The sequence below is a fragment of the Haemaphysalis longicornis genome, unplaced genomic scaffold (genome assembly GCF_048455015.1).
Source record: "Haemaphysalis longicornis isolate Haplotype H1 unplaced genomic scaffold, Haemaphysalis longicornis Haplotype H1 scaffold_1, whole genome shotgun sequence".
In the NCBI taxonomy this organism is placed as follows: domain Eukaryota; kingdom Metazoa; phylum Arthropoda; class Arachnida; order Ixodida; family Ixodidae; genus Haemaphysalis; species Haemaphysalis longicornis.
In genome coordinates, this window is record NW_027526203.1 from 480,735,432 (window position 1) to 480,749,933 (window position 14,502).

The window sequence follows — 14,502 nt, forward strand, 5'->3', positions numbered from 1 at the left end:
TGCAGAGGTCAAATTAGAGACCACAAACTCCCACTTAACAGGGCCGACTTTGGATTGGTTCCGTAGCCGTCGTTGTAGTGTACAATCATGGGAAGATTTCGATATTCACTTTCGACGCAGTTTTATCAGCCAAACAAATGTAGAAGAAAGATGAGAGGATGAAATAACAGGCCTTGTAGAGGGATGAGAGCACCACGGCGTACTTTCACGCTAAGGTACGACTGCGAAGCGAGGTGCGTCTCGACTTTCAAGAGTCCCGCGAACAAGTCCTGGTGGGATTGAGATCAAGCAGGTTGTGTTCCATGTTGATGGGTCGCACGCGTGACGAGGAAGACAACCTCATGTACGACATTGAAGAGTATGAGCGGGTGGATAGGCAAAGCAAGAGCGTCATGAAGTTACGAGGGGACATAACAACAAGGAGTACGTCAAAGGACAGGATCCAGGACAGATTGACCGAAAAGGGGTCATTGGGCTTTCGACCAAGGACCCAAGACCACAGCTCAATAATGACAAAGATGAGCTAAAGTGCTACAACTGTAACACTCTCGGACACATTGCCAGAGACTGCAAGGAACCGAAGCGTGAGCTTAAATGCCTGCGGTGCAGAAAATCAGGACCCACATAACGCCACTGCAAGCAAGATGTTGGTGGCCGATTTCTGGGCCAAGGGGCACGGTCCTCCGCTGAAGCTGGTGGTGGTTGACGATAAAGCCAACGTCGTCGGCCTCGTTGACACAGGGAGCTCCAGCTGCATTATGTGCAGGTCTGCTGCCATCCAGTGCGGCGCAGAGTTGGAAGAAAGCTACATGCACCTGCACGGTTGCGGAAGCGTCAGCACGTCAGCAGCAGGTAATCTAAGCAGCTTTAGCGCCGATTTACAAACCGATGTCGTCATAGCGAAGATAGTCCCTGTTTTCGTGGTCGGTTCAGTCCGTCGACCTACTCGTTGGACGGACGTTTACAGAAATGCCGAGCGTGACATACGACAGCATGGGCTGCTGCATACGTTTTTTGAGCAAAAGTGATTGTCCGTTTAGACATCGGGAGCACGCTTTGTGTGAACACATGACTTTGAAGGTTGCGGAAGACACCAAACTGAAGGTTGAGGCGGTGAGCTGGATCACCCTGTCTACCAACTCTCACCTCACAGGAACGGTAATTGTGAGCAGAATGGGCAAGGAAGTACTGGCCGATACGTGCGATGGGAAGGTCGGTATACCAGTTTATCCGAGTGCAAGCGAGAACGTGATTATGAAGAAAAAGTAACAATTTGTGTGGATGCATGTGTTTGAAGAAGTGTTGGAGGACTCTCACAAGAAGTTCAGAGGGTGCCAAACGGAGTGAGGTATGGCTGACGACAGCCCGAGAGCCGATGTCACTGGAAGAAGTTGACGTTGGCGGCAGCACTACCTGCACCGAGAAGGTGGATCTTTTTTAACGACTAAACGAGTACAGCGAGAAGCTCGGGTGTACCCCGCTCCTCGAAATGGACATCAGATAATTTCCCGGCAGCTCTCCAGTCGCTGTACGCCTCTACAAGACGAACATGAAAGAAACAGAGACCATAAGGAAAATCAATCGTGAGCGGTGGGCGCGGAGGAATAGTCACCGATACGCACTCCTCCGCTCCGCTTACATGAGTCCGGTACTCCTGGTGACCAAGAAGAACGGAGAAGAGCGACTTGTCGTGGACTACCGGCGGTTTAACGCACATTAAGGAAAAACGCCCTTGCCTGGCTTTGACGACCAGTTTGAGAGACCTGCAGGGGCCAAACTCTGCCCCGTTTCGGACCTCGCTCACGGCTACTTGCAGGTACCGCTTCAGAAGAGCGAGCGAGACTCTCAAACGCGTCTTCTGTGTTACAGAGTACTTGAAACACTCGAGGGTGGTTGCCTCGGCAATATCCTGATTCCCGCCAAGGAAACAGCTAATCAGTAGGTTGAGAAGCGTACGACAGGCGCTTAGAGAGGCAAACCTGGCCTGCGATTGAGCAAGTGCGCGTTCAGAAAGAACAACATCAAATTTTTGGGATTTCACTTGATGAACAATGAAGTTTATCCTGGACACGAAAAGGTTCGAGCGATCAGCAAATTTCCGCGACCGATGAAAGTTCTTGTACGGACAGGATTGTCCCGCCGTCTCATTCATAATTATACACGAGTCGCTGAACCACTCCCCATACTCAGTGGAAGAAGGCCCCACTTCCGAGCTACCACAGCGTTCGACCCGCAAGCGTACTGTACCCAGTTTAAAGGTGAACATTTCCTCATGGTGCGCCATATGATAACAACATTGCTGGGAGAGTTCGTCTTCGTTGTCTCCTTTTTTCGCGCCAGTGAACCTGCTGTGAAACTTGCACATATTCAGTGATGTGTTTATATTTCTAATTTTTATTTTCTTTCTCCCTATCGCATTTATTATACCACTGAGGAAACTACAGCACTCGTGCGTTCGCTACTTCAAGGGTGCTGTTCTAGTCTGAGGACAGAAACTGCAATGTCGCATCGGCTCTATCGTTAAACAGTGTATAATGCTGAGTGCTGGTGCGAAATCAACATTGTCTTGTATTCGCTTGTTTTCCTTTTAGTGCTTTCTTTTTGTTTTCTCATTCCGCATGCCCTATGCAATCAAGTTTCGCGATTTCTTTCTCGTGTGCATTGGTTTAAGATGACGGCCCCATTGTCAGGATGCCAGAATTATTGTCAGTATGCCAGAATGTAGGCGAACGATTTGTTCGCCCCTCCTTACCTGCACAGGCTTTCTTTGCGTCTTTCATTTCTCCTTCAGCGGTGGTGCTGCTTACTTCCGTAAAGTTCGCGGTGCGCCCAATCTGATGCTGGCCGAATTTCCTCCCACGGGGAGCCTTCTGCTGTTGCTCGCCGTTCCATGTGCCTTGTTTATGGAACGCCAAAAGCAGCGGCGGTAAAACCGATGCCGCATTTCAAATGGCTTGAGGCGTCAGGTGAACTGCGTGCGAGCCTGTGTGTTGGGTGTATTCTGTGCGGATCGGAAAGAACTATGTGGACGGTCTAAGAGTGCAGTGAGATTTTTTGTGAAATCAAGACAATTATTGGCCTCCAGCAGGAGTCTCTGCCAGTTACTCCTGCTCGCACTTAATTTTAGTGAATCGAACCTATAATTTCCTCCGAGTTTACCTGCCTCATTGCTCCGTCTAGATTTCAGCTCCAACACCCCTGCCCCCCACCCTTCCAAGCTTGTTGCCCCGAAATTACAGTGGTCATATCCGCACGCCAATCTTCTGAAACAGCACCTGGATTCGCTCCGAATAGAAGAAATTCAGTGCCAAACTCACATATTTTTAATTGTTCCTGGGTCAGTACTTGTGGGCTTAAAGTTGCATCTATTGAGCTCGAAACCTTGTTTATAGCTGAACAATCAGACCTCAAAGTAATGTTATCTTCTTTTCACGCTCAGGAAATTCCAAAACATGTTTCATCAGCTTCTTTTGCTTATACATATCCAGTACATTCAGCAGACAAAAGAATGCAGCATCACCATCGCATTTCTTCAATTGTCCGTACACCTAACTCATATTCTGCCGTACCTGCTCCGATCGCATTCCAGTTACGGGCCAGAGCAACGGAATGATCTCGGAATGACCCCGGGCGCCTTCCAATCGCAGCTCAGCGGTTCCCGTCGTGGACTTACCGTTCGTTTTCGCGGGCATACTTTGAGTCTTCCAAATTTACCTGTGTTTGTTGGGAATAGCACTTTGTCGCACGTGGGGCTGTATAGCGGCTATTGCAGTCGAAACAGCACTCTTTCCCCCCTCATCCCCGACCGACTAATCCCATATCGCCAGCAAAGCCCGGTTCTGTCGAAAGAACTCGTCCCCGTTCCAAACCCCGGCAGAGCACCCGTTGTCGCTCACCTGCGTCGGCCGGGCGCCAGCGCGCGGTCCGTCCAGGGCTCGTTTCACTGCAGCCGTGCGCACTGTGGCCACTTGTTGGGAATGCAACGGTAGGCGTCTCGCGCGCGCGGCCCGCAGCTGCGACTGCTCACCCGGGAGGCTCCGTCTCGGCGCCAGGAATGCGCATTCGGGAGAAACTTGAGCGGCGTCAGCGGCGAGAGCGGCCGAAACGCGGGCACGCCGCGAGTACTGCAGTGCGCTGCTCTCCGACGCCAAAACAACTGCACGAAGGAGAGAAGAAGAAACAGCAACAGAAGTGGTGACACCGTTGTCGTCACTGGCCCACCGTCTCCGTCATACACGGATGCGGTTATGCTCCCGCTTGCTCCTTCTTGCAGCCGCTTCTTGTCGTGTCATGGCCGCTGAGCAACATCCTGTGAACAGCAACCGTTTCAGTGGGCATAACCTGCATGGAGCAACTGCTACTATGGATGATTTTGAGCGCTTACATAATGCTCCTGTCGTTACACTGGAAGTGGCGCCGGTGTTATTCTTTTCCATCCGTTGTGGAACCAATATAGGAAGTGGTAGGTGGCTGGGGGGGGGGCTGACAAAAGCTCACAAAACATGTTGTTGGGCTAGTTGGTTCATATTCATACTCAAAACTGCGCAGTCGGACGGGACAAGGACAAACAAAAGCGTTTAATTTGCCAAATTAGGTAAAAAGGGTGAAAAAATTAACTCCAACTGTGTAAATACCAAGAGAGAAAGATTTAGTTAGCATCTCTTGATGTTGTGTCTGATTTTCTTTCTGTTGTGGAAGATACACATTTTGGCAGCTGCACTAAAATAATAATAAAAAACAACAACCAACGGTCATTATGCATTGGTCATTATGCTCGGGTTTCTTGTAAATGATTCAGACTGAACAAGAATGGGAGCCCCGAAGAAATATTCGCTAGGAAGCGAAACTGAAAATGTTTTTTTTTTTTAACACAGACTGCTTCATGTCAGAAAGAACGTTCATTCTTACTGGGAGGACCCTATTTTTAAACAAACGTTGCACTGTGCTTCTTGCCTCGACTTCTGGCATGATTTTTTTCTTTGTTCGTCACCGGTATTGATGAGGGCGATTGGGTTGGGATTTGACACGCCATTTTTTTCTACCCATTTGTCCATGTCTCGATATCCTTTCCGCAGTACAGACCAGTGCAGACTTCTATAATACTCTTGAAGCATCGTGCTACGCCTAATGGGGCTTGGCTGTACCCTGACGCTGTTTTCCTGGGGGATCTCGGCGCCTTAGCACGCGACTAGCAACTGATCATCACGTTCAGTTTTTCTTTTTTTTTAAATGCGAATGCATTTATCAGTCGGGGGTTGTCTTGCGTCCATCGAGCGGCGTGCGCCCGCAGGTGTTGGCCGGCGTGCGCCTGCATTCCTCCAGCGCGAGCGCACGTGAGCGCGCGCCTCGTAGTTCTGCCTTCGTCGTCGTCGTCGTCGTAAATGCGAATGCATTTCTTAGTCGGGGGTTGTCGTGCTCCGTCGGCGTGCGCCCGCAGGTGTTATCTCTCCGCGCTCCTCCTCGCCCCTAGCAACAGCTGTGGCGCGCCTAGCAACCGGAGCAGGTGGTAGCTCGGGCGGGAGTAGCGGAGGGCAAGGGGAGAGGAGGAGCGCGCTCGGGCGTGTGAGGGCGCTCGCATCGCGGAGCTCGGGCGGAGTAGCGGAGAGTGAGTGGAGAGGAGGAGCGCGCTCGGGCGTGTGAGGGCGCTCGCATCGCGGAGCTCGGCGGGAGAGAGAGCTCGCGCGCGGGGCGGGCGTGTTGCGCGGGTCTCTCTCTCCTCTCCGCGTCCCCTCTCTCCGCTCGCTGCGCTCGGAAAATGTATATAAATGCAGTGGAGCGCACGCCTCTCTCCGTTACTGCTTGCCGCAGCGCACTCATCGGTGCACCCAATGTATTATTCGCATTTCGGCACGATCCCCTTCGGGGAGGTGGGGGGAGTTTTTTTTCACCCGCCGCGGGGGCTCAGTGGCTAAGGCGTTGCGCTGCTGACCACGAGGTCCCGGGTTCGATTCCCGGCCGCGGCGGCCGCTTTTCTGATGGAGGCGAAAAGCAAAAACGCGCGTGTGTACGAGATTTAGGCGCACGTTAAAGATCCACAGGGGGTCAAAATTAATCCGGAGCCCTCCACTACGGCGCGCCTCATCGCCTGCGTTGCGTTGGTGGGTCAAACCCTTCAATCAATCAATCAATCAATCAATCAATCAATCAATCAATCAATCAATCAATCAATCAATCAATCACGTTCAGTTTTTGCGATAGTGTGTAAGACATAAGGTAAAAAAAAGCTGCCATATGAAAGAAACGCGGACACATGAAAGCAGTCGAGTTCTTTATTTTTTTTTATACACCTGCGTTTTTTCACCTTGTTACGAGGACGGACGCCCTGTTCCTGTCTTGCGGCTCACGTTTTACTGCGAAGCAGTATACCTCTACCCCCCCCCCCCCCCCCCCCCCAAGCAAACTTTCGTGGCGACGTCAGCAGAAAACTATTATCACTAAGAAGGCGACCCACACCTCCCCAGGTTGACTGTCAATACCAGCAATTATTACGGTTGCGTAAGCTACTCCAAGTTCAAACGTACCCCACGACATAGAAATCATGTAGTGACGTCACCGAGCTTTCATATATAAAAAGGGAGAGTGGTATAGCACCTCCTTCATTTCAGTCCAGGCTACCTTGGGTAGACCACGGAAAGTAAGGACGCCAGGAGAACAGCCAGAAGCGGAAGAAGAAGCACATAAAGCAGTCGTGATTGTCGTCGTGCAGTAATAGAAAGTGTGGTTAAGTACATTTCACCTCTCTCTGGTTTCAGTCTTTGCAGAGCCACGTGTGAGAATTCATGTGACGTCGCATGGGTAATCGTTGTGGGTGTCGAATGAGCATTGCTTATTCTACTCCTGGACGCGTTGATTCAAGTTATTTTTCACATTATCCTAAATTCCATTCCTGTCCTTCTTGACACTCGTGGTTGCGCGACCGCTTTCGGTCGCATATCAACAACTGCGGAGGGAACTGGAGTAGCCGCTTGTGTACTCGCTCAGCCTGCACTCGGTGCGACGACGTAAAAATGCGCGTTTTACATAACTTGATGAGAAGGTTGGCTCATTTCTGCAGTAAAAAGAATACGGCGCTAAAAAAGACGAAGACGCAGGTAGACACAAACGTCTACCGTTGTGCCTGCATATGTTGCTTGTGTATACCGTGGTCTTCGTCTTCTTAGATTCCTATTATTTTCACATGTTGCAAAAAAATCCAGTGCCATTTCACTCAGTTTAGATAAACCTATTTTACATATATAAATTATATCGATTACGTATATGATGACTAGTATTGTGCTACAAATACCTCTTGCAATTAGTATTACTTGGACTGAGGTCGCCAGGAAACCACAAATGATCACACACCGCGCAAGAAACTCCCGCTCAAGTGAGATTCCGCTCTAAAGACTAAAAAGCCCGACAAGTACGACATAGAAGAAGAATGACGGGGCGTCGTTCTAATCTAATTGATGGAATCTAATTGGTGGAAGGGAATTTTGAATACCCGAGAAATATATAATTGCAATTACGGAACTAGTGAAAATTACGCTAACGAAATAAAAATCACGCACCCTCCGTCAAACGACGGCGATGGTTGAACGCGAAGCTTGCTCGTGACGGATTCTTTGGTTTTCGTCTGGATTTCCCAAACCGTTTCGCCTACGCTCAAATGGAGCAGTTTTCCTGATAAAAAAAGGAAATGGAGCAATCGAACAGACGCCGGCTTCATAACGGAAGAGACCCAGGTTCTATTCCGGCCACCGCAAGTGGTTTGTCGTTCACTTCATCCGCGATCATTCATCATCATCATCATCACCAGAGAAAGTTGCTTTTCCTCCAAAGGTGTTTTAGCGTTGCAGACGTATCAGTGAGAACACTAAGTCTTCGCTTTCAAAAATATCGCGTCTTGAAACATTAAGGAAAAGATCTTCAAACAACACCCATGGTATAACGTCCTCCATTTGCAAAAAAAAAAAAGGATGCGCAATTGGCACAATTAGCGCGCGTAATAATTGTAGTAGTGTAAACTGAGATAATTGGGCGGAGGAAAAAACGTCAAACTGAAGAAAACCGGCGTAGGAGTGCTTACGCACTAGTACACAATTCTCGAATTTTCTGCACATTTCTCTTTTCAGGTTACTCTTCTTTCGTGAAATCCGCGAAACATGCAACCTTGCTTCTTGGCTCGTCGACGTTGCAGTCACTCATGAGGAGTAACGACAGAGTGTTAACAAAGTCAGAATGCGCACTTCATGAACGTCGTGCGCTCTACAAGTGGTGTTTGACAGACGTAAATACACGCAACAACCGCCTCGCTGTGTCGTTCCGAACCGCTCATGCATCATCGTATCACGCCACAATCCTTGGCAAGCAGTCGTACAAGCAGGTACAATTTCGGGATGCTTCCTCACGCAATATCCCACATTCGAGCTTGGCCGGCGGCGGCAGTGGATTGCCGCCACGTCGGGGCCCCACCGAACGAGTGCTTTCAGGAGCCGCTCGGTGTTGGTTGGGAAGAGAAACTGGGGCGGCGAACGGTGAGAGCGGCGTGTTTGAAGGGGTCCTTCCGATAATCGCACACGCTGGTCAACGCCAAACCATTACGTGTCCCACTAAGCGCTGTCACTCTGGAATAGCTCTGCGTACGAGACCTGGAAGCATGTGGTCTAAAGATTCGTAGCCATCCCTATACGCCGCGCTGAATAGAAGTAAGCTGTAGCTTGGGCGCGTAAAACCAAAGTTTCTTCTTTGAAGACGTTGACGGGTTTTCAAGTACTAGCCTCACACCCTGGTACATGCACTGTTTTAGTGATGCTATCACTACCTATTTAATTATTACCGACCAACTACTCCCTTCGCTGTCAGTAAGTGGAACCCGTTAATCCTAACGAATGCTTCATCTTTATACTTAATCCTAAGAAATGCAAAACAGTCTCATTTCGCCGCCGCCACAACCCTTTCTGTTCCCGTACGTAATTGATAACTAGAGACAGGAACTTTAGGCACGAAAAATCCAGGTTTTAGGCGCCTATAATAGGCACTGAGATGTGCCATTTAGGCATATATATGCACCAAATACTCCCGTTTAATCATATATAGGCTCTATTCCTTTTTGCTGCAGAAGAATATTTCAGCACCAATCTTTGACTTGCAGTGAAACCGCGGACACATAATGTGCTGCGGGAAAGTAATTTTATTTTCTTCCGTAAAATAAGCAGCAGAAGAGCTATTATTTTAAAATTTACGCGAAATTCACGGTGATTCAACACCAAAAGACAAGATCGAAAGCAATGAAAAACCACACGAATCTCAATGATTTGCTGCTTGAAGTTGTACCCCCTTTCAGTCGATAATTGTGTGGGAAAAACCACGCTCAACGTCCAGTGAAGTTGGGGGAACGTTCTTGTACTTGGGAACGTTCCATGATCTAATTCCATTTGGAATATCACAATGTTTGCTACTAGGAACATCCGGCAGTTATTTTAGCACGTGTAATCCAGTGAAGTAAAGTGAAAGAGACTTTATTGATCGCCGGCAACAGACGTAATATCTCCACTGCGCTCGGACGTAAAAATGGCACTCGTCGATCCTGGTGGCATTCTAGTGAGCAACACTTTCGCTACTCACTGCGGGGGTGGACACCCTTGCCCCCGAAGGGAGGGCGTGGGGATGGTGGCTGATCTGTCCTGGACCTCCCAGATGAACTCAGCATTCTCAGACAGAGTGGCGCCAAATCTCTCAGCTGCTGAAGTGCTTTCTGCTAAGAATGCGCAATAAGCACACGAATGCACCCTGTCACGTTGAAGTGTAGCGTGGGGCAAATACTTTAGGCTGCGACGCATTTGTCCATTGCAAAGCTGTTGATAAAATTGGAGTGTTTATGGTATAGTTTTCCGCCCTTAGCCGAGTTGTTTAAAGGGTAACAAGGGGCTCTGGTTTAAGAGGCACAATCGGTAACTGCTGCCTGAAGCCACAACTGCGCTTCGAAGAAAGATTTTTACTACAGGTATTAATTCGTTGACGGAGCAGAATGAGCTGCTCAGCTCTTCACAACACCGATGAACACCGATGAATAGTGCAGGGAAGTGCAATACTTCTGCAGAAATTACTGAGCTATTGTGTTCCACAGAAGCGGATGACTTGTGAAGCTGCAAGAATAACACCATTCACTAACTATGCGCTATATACCGGTTATCAACATTACACAGCACGCAAGACTCTTTGGAACTGATTCCCTTAATGCGAGGTTCCCAAATGCCCTTAAAGATTACCTGGCAGCGGCAGATGACGGCTGTCACGACTAGACTACTTTTCAAGTGCTGAGATCCCCATTCCTAAGCTCCGTTTCTTGTTCCTTCTTCGTGCCACACGTTCTGCATCGTGCCAGCCGGCGGTGTACCAGCTATCGGCGGCTGACAGTGCACGTGTTCGTGGCACCACCTTAAAACTTTGGTGACTCAGATCTGCACGTGGTTTGCCGCACAAGGCGTCTTTGAGCTTGCGCGGCATGTACGCGGCTGTGCCCCGTTCATTTTTTGTTTGCTGTCTTTTTATTTCGTTATCAATAGATATGGCACGTAGGCAGAAGTTTTCCCTGTAGGTCCGTGGACACAGCGCGTCAGAAGGACATATAACGAAAGAGTTTGCGCAGACCGGGGTGACGTCGGTGAGCTTGGCTGCGGTGTCGCTGCGCACGGGTTTCTGGCGGCTCGGCCGAGGTTGCGAATTCGAGGTGGTGGCGGCTTGGGCACGGTTTGGGCTTCTCGACATGTTTGGCACGATGCGCGGATTTTTCTCGCAAACGGCGTGAAACAAATGCCCCGTTGCGGGCTTCTGAAGCGAGTACAGTGCCTGCAGAACATCGACTCAAAAAATCCAAAAAAGGCATATATAACACAAAAAAGGCATTTTTGCGCCTAAAATCCCATATAGTCAAAATAGGCACGAAAAAGCTGATATAGTCAAAATAGGCACTATAGGCACAATAAGCTATTGCTTAAAATGCTCCCCTTCCCTTAGTCCGTGCTTATATGTTAGATAGGCTTGATACGGACTGAAGGGAAAAATAGGCATTTTGCCTAAAGTTCCGGTCTCTATTGATAACGTCGACCTCGAAAAAGTGCATTCATACAAGTATCTCGGTGTCACCCTATGCAACGATCTTAACTGGCGCATGCACATTACTAACTTTATATCATCTGCGAACAAATCTTTAGGTTTTCTAAAAAAGCACCTTCAGCACGCCCCAAAGAATGTGCAACTGAAGGCGTGCAAGTCTCTTATCCGGTATAAATTGGAATATGCGTCTGCAATCTGGAGCCCACACCAAGCATATCTAATCGACTCACTCGAGGAAGTTCAAAATCGTTCTATTAGGTTTATTCATTCATAGTATTCGTATAATACCAGTGTATCAGCCCTCAAAAAAGAATCGGCTTAAAAGAGCCCTTGACGTCCGCCGCCGTATTTCCAGCCTCTGCCTTTTTCACAAATTCTTTCACAGCACCCTCCGTCATGCTTACATTATTCCACCAGCACGCATATCTCACCGCCTTAGTCATCCACTTCAAGTAGCCCGACCACGTATTAAACGGCCACTTTTTCAATGTTTTTCTTTTTACGGACTACAAGCGACTGGAATGACCTTCCTCACGACGTAGTCAGGATTTCGTGCCCATCAACATTTTTGAATCAGCTGTCTACTTATATTTCACACTGAAAAACTTGTAACAAATAAAAAATTATATCGTCAACCCCTTATGTAATACCTCCTCGAGGGGTCTTTGAAGAAATAAAGCGATGTGATGTGATGATGTGATTTTATTGAGCATACCTGCATCAATTCCCCCGGCCTTACCTTCTTAAGATTTACGCACCGTAACCAGTGCCACGCGACAACACTCCATGCATTAATTCATTGATAGTCCGGCGGCGTTCAGTTCCCGCTGTGCTGTTATTGAGCTGCAGGTTGGTTGTATCTAACCTTTGACGGTTACGCTGCGCGACTTTCGACGTTGTGGGATACATGAGTGCACGAGCGCGAGAAGCGTAAGTTCGCAAGGCCCACAGGATGATTAAATACTGGTCAGCCTAAATTTAAAGGGACCCTGCAACACTTTCGATAAGCGCTTTCACTCTTTGCTTCGCGTCTGGAATCACTGCGAAAGCTATAGTTATCGCCAGCACAGAGCGACACTGCGCGATTTGCTCGTCACATCAGATACGCCTTCCGTTTCTGCTTTGTTTTTGTGGCTTTTTTTTAGCTTCTATCGAAAAGCGTTCATTGCTGCAACTGAAAGAAAACCGGCCAACAGCCGCTACATGACCCTAGTGACGTAATTCCTGCCGTCGAAGGACGTCAAGACCGGAAAAGAGAGAAACATCTTTTGGGCGAGCTTACAAGTTATCTGATGGGCATAGAGCAGTAATTTTTGGCTGAGGTACTTTGGGACCCCGTAATCTAAGTTCTGGGTGTGTTGGGTGGCTACGTTCTGCAAGCATTTAAGATTAAAAAAAAAAAGTTGAAAAAAGCGTTGTAGGGTCCCTTTAACTGAGGACGCAGACAAAGACGAAAGACGAAGCACAAGCGCTGACTCAAATGAGTTTTAGGTGCGGAGCCCCTTAGGACCTGACAATGTCTGTCCGCGTCCGTGCGCATAGCATTTATAATCGCAAAAATCACACTGGCACCGGCAGGATTCGAGCCTGTGTCTGGTAGACCAGGCAGAGTTAGTGTCAGTAGTCTTACCCACTGGGCTACAACCCTGAGTTAGAACCCGGGAGTGAAACCACCGTACCAAGTACGCAGCATGTGTGCAGGGGGTTGTGTACAAGCTACCGTTATCGTGCGGAAAAAGCTACATTGGCCAGACCGGCCTTTGTATCAACGATCGAGTTTTAGAGCACAAGGCCTCAACAAAGAACGTTCCGTCAGGAAATTTGGCCATGCACCTCCGAGATTGCCCCATGCGTGAAGTGGACTTCCATGGCGCATTACCATGCATAAAAACAACGATAGGCTTGCGCGCAAAACCATCGAAGCAATGGAAATTGAAGAGGGCGTCGACGATTGTGTCAGTACTGCGTCGGTTGCGCTAACCGATAGATAAACACTATTTCTGCACACTGTTTCTGCCAAATTACGTGGCTAGAGGAGGGTATAAATGTACAAGGCGAACCGTAATAAAAATTCAGTTGGTAGAGTCAGCGCTTGTGCTTCGTCTTTCATCTTTGTCTGCGTCCTCAGTTAAATTTATTCATTTATTTATTTGAAATGCTCACCAACAGCGCAATGGCCTTCTCGGGTGATGCATAGGATACAGACATATAAGGCATACAAAAGACAGAATATGAAAAGGGAAGTAACAGTACAATTATATGGGTATATATACACAAAGAAGGAGAGTTATCAAAGAGACAGAGACATTTTCTGAGCAACAAGTGTACACTAAACGACAAATACAAGCACAATCGAGATGACTCTCATCGCTCCGACACACAAGAACAGAGGGAGAAGTGCATGTGCGACCGCGCTATAGAACATGTGCATTCAAGATGGAAAATGTTTCAAAGAGCGTTTAAAAAGAACCATGTCGTTGCAAAAAATGTCAATGGCAGATAAAAAAAGACAGTTAAAGGCATTTTGGCATCGGTTAGCTGGTACCAAGCTCAGAATTTTGTCAACATGAAAGCAGCCATGCGGCCCCAGTGGCCTGCTTGGCACTCGCAGGAGAACAGAGCTCACAAGGCAAGGGCAGTCAAACTTAGAATGAATGCACTTGAAAAGAAAAATCAGGTCACGCCTGGAACGCCTGGGACATAGCTCATCAAGGTTCAGGAGCTTGAGAACCTCAACGTGCAGATAGTTGCTCACTGGTGAGTATCGATAAAATACGGTTCTGGTGAAGCGCTTCTGAATCCTTTCTAGTCGAAGAGACGACGACGGACTTAAACAATTCCAGATTGCGCTTGCAAAGTCTAGCTTCGGCAAAATTAGGGCGCGGTAAAGGGATGCGAAGCATGATGGGTTCGTGAATTCACTGGTGGCTCGGGAAATCATGCCAAGTGTTCGGAGACAGGAGTTCGTCAGATGGTTCACGTGCGAGTTGAAGAGTAGTTTTGCGTCCATCAGTACACCCAAATCGCGCGCTACAGTGGCGCGTTTTATGGCAAAACCGAGCAAAGAGTACGGGAAAGGGAGCGGGGCAGTTTTACGAGTGTAAGATATCACAATAGTTTTGGAGAGATTAAGCTTTAAGTAGTTGCTGTCGCACCATGCCGAAACTGCATTGATGTCATGTTGCAGCAGGACGCGATCATCCGGTGAGGAAACCGCGCGATACAGCTTCATATCATCGGCATACTGAGAGAGCGAACAGTGTCTAATGACAGAGTGGATGTCATTAACAAAAATGTTGAAGGAGAGAGGGCCCAGTGTAGACCCTTGAGGTACTCCTGATATCATGGCGAAAGGCCGGGAGGTGACGCCTTCATAACCGACGCAATTGGACCCGCCTTTTAAGT

General features: G+C 48.4%; 1 protein-coding gene across 4 annotated transcripts in view; it reads right to left on the minus strand.

Annotated features, from left to right (window-relative positions):
• Positions 1-4,147, minus strand: part of LOC144156338 (heat shock 70 kDa protein 12A-like) — a 234,669-nt gene extending 230,522 nt beyond the window's left edge. For 2 of the 4 annotated variants that reach the window (XM_077688330.1, XM_077688331.1), the window contains exon 1: positions 3,897-4,145. The gene's annotated coding sequence lies outside the window, so the exon portion shown is untranslated. Of the gene's footprint in view, positions 1-3,896 lie in introns of all 4 variants that reach the window. The other 2 variants (XM_077688328.1, XM_077688332.1) reach the window with 2 other exon arrangements.
• Between the last annotated feature and the right edge of the window lie 10,355 nt (positions 4,148-14,502).